Source organism: Otolemur garnettii, unplaced genomic scaffold (assembly GCF_000181295.1).
Source record: "Otolemur garnettii isolate 467f Iridium unplaced genomic scaffold, OtoGar3 scaffold00196, whole genome shotgun sequence".
In the NCBI taxonomy this organism is placed as follows: Eukaryota; Metazoa; Chordata; class Mammalia; order Primates; family Galagidae; genus Otolemur; species Otolemur garnettii.
Window position 1 is genome coordinate 3,276 of NW_003852591.1, and position 5,439 is coordinate 8,714.

Sequence of the window (5,439 nt, forward strand, 5' to 3'; positions counted from 1 at the left end):
AGGATGACTGCCTGCAGGTGAGATTCAGCTCGCAGCACCTGGCCCATAGGAAGAGGTGCTATGCAGACACCATTTTTGAAGTTTCACAATATATCTACTTCCTGACTGGCTGCCCTGCCTCTGCTGTTCTGTACCAGACAACACCCCTCTCTGCCCTCCAAATTCAGCACAGGAGTCTACACTTCACCAGATTTCCCACTCAACTCCTATTTTCTTCTCGAACTGGAAATTGTAATCTTCTGTGGGGAAGGGGCTGGTTGCCGCTGGCTCCAGCCACTTTAGTGCCTCCGTGCAGACTTTTCCATCAGTCTCCATGAGGGAGGGGCTGGTTGCCACTGATGCCTGCGGATTCAGTGCCAAGCACAATAGACTTTTCGTCTCCATAGGGGAGGGGTTGGTTGCCACTGTCACTCACTGCTTCAGGGCAGCGCCATAAAGACTTTTCTAAATTTACAAAGTGTGTCTGTTTCCTAAGTGGGATCCTTTCCCCTCAATTTCCTGTCTGGCTGCCTAGACCCCTGACGCTCCAAACAGGGTCCAAACGGTTTCCCTTTCTGGTTGCCAAATTCCACTCAGGAGTCCACACCTCATCACACTCTCTACAAAACACCCAACCTCCCCACGGATTGGGAATAGTAGTCCTCCATAGGGGAGGGGTTGGTTGCTGCCGCCTCAGACCACCAGCGCAGGCCAGCAGCAGCAGCCGCTGGCACCACTTCAGTTGCAGCACTGAATTTTCTCTGATACCATGGTTCTGGGTTACAATTTCAGTCCAGCAATCCACTTCTTTGCTGCACACCCTGTGTTGCCTGTCTCTGCCAACAGTCCATGCAGGAAAAGGTCCAGCCCCCTCACTGTCATCTGAAACCAGGAGGAGAGTTGATCCAGAGATGCATCCCCTCCTCCATCTTGCTCTGCTTTCTTGAATTCAATTCTAACATAAACACACATTTCCACACAAAGTCATGGAAACTGAACCACCTCTTGCTGAACTATAGCTGGGTCAAGGAGGAGATAAAGAAGGACATTATTAGATTCCTTGAACAAAATGACACTGAAGCCACAAGCTATCAAAACTTGTGGGATACTGCAAAAGAAATCATAAGAGGGAAATGTATTGCATTAAATGCCCATAGCAGAAGTATAAAAAAGTACAAATGAGCGATCTAATGAATCATATCAAGGAGCTAGAAAAGGAAACTCAATCCATTCCCAAATTTAGTAAAAAAAAAAAATAATAACCAAAATAAGATCAGAACTAAATGAAATCAAGAACAAAAGAATCATTTTGAAGATTTAAAAAATGAAAAGTTAATTCCTTGAAAAAGGAATAAAATCAATAAATTTTGGCCAGATTAACCAGAAACAGAAAAGTTAATGTCTAAAAACATTAACCAGAAATGAAAAAGGTGAAATAATAGAAACCACAGCAATACAAAAGATCATCTCTGAATATTACAAAAAAATTTATGCCCAGAAATTTGACAATGTGAAAGAAATGGACCAATTTCTGTAATCACATTACCTCCCTTAGGCTTAATCAGAAAGAAAAAGAACTCTAAAACAGACCAATGTGAAGTATAAAAATTGTAACAACAATAAAATAGCTTCCAACAACAACAACAAAAAAAATCCTGGACCAGACATTTTTATTCCAGAATTCCACCAAACCTTCTTATACTTATATTGAAGAACATAATTCAAAAAGGAATCCTCCCAAGTACCTTCTACAAAGCAAATAACATCCTGATTTCAAAACTCAACAGAAAACTATAGACCAATATTATTCATGAATATAAATATAAAAATACTCAATATAATCATAGCAAATAGAATTCAGCTGTGTGTCAAAAAAAGCAATACATCATGATCAGGTAGGCTTAATTCCAGGGATAAAAGGCTGATTCAACATATGCAAATCCATGATGTAATCTAGCACATAAACAGAAGAAAAAGCAAAGACTATCTGGTCCTCTGAAGAGATGCAGAAAAAAGCATTTGACAAAATTCAGCATGCTTGTTGTTGTTGTTGGAACACTTAAGAAAATAGGCATAGATCGAACATTTCTTACACTGATAGAAGCCATCTACAACAAACCTGCAGCCAATATCATACTGAACAGAGAAAAATGAAAAGCATTTCCTCTTAGAACTGGAACCAGACAGTGATATCAGTGATCACCACTGCTGTTCAACATAGTGCTGGAAGTCCCAGCCAATGCATTCAGGCAAGAGAAGGATATCAGGTATAGAGGATGCCAAACTATCACTTTTTGCTGATGAGATTATATTTTACTTAAAAAATCCCAAGGATTCAACCATGAGAAACCTGGAAGTGAACAAGAAATAAACCAACATCTCAGTATGCAAAATCGGTGTTTAGAAATAAGTGGCCTTCATGTACACCAACAACAAGCAAGCTGAGAATCAAATAAAAAATACAATACCCTTCACAATATCTCCAAAGAAAATGAAATATTTTAGGATTTGCTAAATAAAGGATGTGAAGGATCTCTACAAAGAGAACTACGAATCACTCAAAAAGAAATAGCAGAGGATGCTAACAAATGGAAGAATGTACCATGCTCTTGGCTGGGAAGAATCAACATTGTTAAAATGTCTATACTACACAGAAAAATCTACAGATTTAGTGCAATACCCATTAAATTCCATTGTCATACTTTGAAGAACTTGAAGAAATGGTCCTTCATTTTATATGGAACCAAATAAAACCCAAAATAGCCAATACAATTCTAATAAATAAGAACAAATCTGGAGGCATCATGTTACCAGACTTCAGGTTATACTACAAGTCTGTAGTGATCAAAACAGTATGGTATTGACATAAAGATAGAGACATTTATCTATGGAACAGAACAGAGAACTTAGAGAAGAAACAAAGCCTCATATCACCATCTGATTTTCTTTAAAGCAAACAAAAGCGTACATTGGGGAAAAGAATCCCTACTTAATAAATGGTACAGGGAGAACTGGCTAGCCACATGTAAAAGGCTGAAACTATACTTGCAACTCATGCCATTTACAAAGATTAACTTACAAAGGATAAAAGACTTACACCAAAGGCACAAAACTATAAATACTCAGGAGAAAATATGGGAAAAACGCTTAACAATATCAGATTTGGGAAAGAATTTATGAAGAAGATCCCATTGGCACTTGTAGCAAAAATAAATAAATGGGACCTAATCGAGTTAAAAAGTTTTTAGATGGCTAAGGACACAATACACAAAGCAAAGAGCAACCTTCAAAATGGGAGAAGATGTTTTTAGGCTACATATCTGACAAAGGTCTAATAACCAAAATCTACAAAGAACTGAAGCAAATCAACAAAAAAAGAGCATACCATCTGGGCAAGACACATGAACAGAATCTTTTCTCATGATGACAGATGAATGGTGAACACTCTCATGAGAAAATGCTCATATTACCTAATTATTAGAGAAATGCAAGTCAAAACCACCTTGATATGTAACTAAGCCCCGATGAGAATGGCTCACATCACAAGGACCCAAAGCAACAGATGCTGGCAAGGGTGCACAGAGAAGGGAACACTCACACACTGTTGGTGGGACTGCAAACTAGTGTAACCTTTATGGAAAGAAGGATGGAGGATCCTTAAAAAATTAAAAATAGATCTTCCATTTGATCCTAATACCCCATTACTAGGTATCTACTTGAAAAGAGCCATTTTTTCATGAGGACATTTGCACTATGACAAACATGTGGAAACAACCCAAGTGCACTTCAAAAGATGAATGGATTAATAAATTGTAATATAAGTATACCATGGAATATCATTCAGCCATAAAAAGATGAATGTTTTGTATCTTCTGTTACAACTTGCCTGGATTTATAGAATACTCTCCTAAATAATCACAAGAATGGAAAATCAAACATCTCATGCCCTCAATACTAAGTTGAAACTTGCAGCTTGACAACAACATGCACATATGAGAGAAAACTCAGATTCAAGAAGGGAAAAGAAAGAAGGAGATTGGTAAGTTCTCACCTAACATATACAATATACAGGTAAATGGCACTCTTTCTGGGTGAAGGTCACAACTGCCACTTGGACTTTACCTTACAAATGTAAGTAGAGTAATGTAAATGCAAACAATGTAACCTAATCATATGTACCTTAACATTAATTTGGGGGGGGGAGTACATATGAGTCTTAAGTTGAAGATCAGAATATCTTCAACATCATTACATATCTACCATAGCCATAAAACTTTATTTGATCAATATTGTCCTAGAATAGTATTTCAATCCACATTTGATTAACATATTTACTGTGAGATAAGTTAGAAAAATAATTAATACAAAAGAGAAACCAAAGTTTAGGATCCCAGAAAGAACAGAGCAAATTCCCTGAGGAATCTAAGAAAACATTGTTGAGAACAAATCTCCTAGCCCCATTTCATCATTATCTCTGACATGTTGTAACCAAATGCATATACTATCAATATGCATTTCTATTTTCACTGATAGATGTATGTGTGTGCATACACATGTGCATGCACACAGCATGAGCAATCAGCTATAACACAAATATCCCTTTGTTCTAAATATAATCAAGAGGGCCATGATTATCAACAATTATTTGAGTGAAAGTTTCTAAAGATTTCTTATGGGCAGCTGTTATAGCTGCAGTTTAATTAGCTATTTCCTCAAGGTTGTATATAGATAGGTTACAAAGCATGTGTTGTTGTGCTGCAACCCCTCATCGGGGTACTCCTGGGAGATACTCTCCTTAGGTTCTAGATAGAGTCTGATCCAAAATTCTCCTAGTTTCCTGTGAAAACAGTTTTAGGGAAATGGTCCAGATTTGATATCTGAGTCATTATGTATAGCAAAAGGAGTAATGGAGAATCTTGATAAATACTGACCATCATCTCCCTCTTTAATGCATGTATAGGCCCAAGGTTTTCCTTTTTATTGATATACAAAAACACATCTTTCTGGGGCATAAGTTATAAAACCATATGACTGATAAGTTTGCAAGGCTATTTCTTCTCACCAAGGTTCTATGGTGACCAAGTCACACCTAACTGGGGAGATCCATGCACAAAGTCTGGAAGGAGTCGAAAATTTGGTTATTTGGTGGGGGAAGCTATTCTGGATCCTCATTAGAGGAATATACTCATTTACCATTACTTTGACTCCAGGGATTTGTAGGCGTTACCACTCTGCCCACTGAGCAGAGAAAGCCAAAGCACTGTGATAGTCAGGGGAGCAATGGAGAATTTATTTTGCAGAGTTCTGAGTGGGGAGACAGGGAATCTCTCAAATCTGCCTCCATGAGAATCTAGCAGATAGGGGTTTTATTTTTTTTGAGACAGAGCCTCAAGCTGTTGCCCTGGGTAGAGTGCTGTGGCATCACAGCTCACAGCAACCTCCAACTCCTGGGCTCAAGTG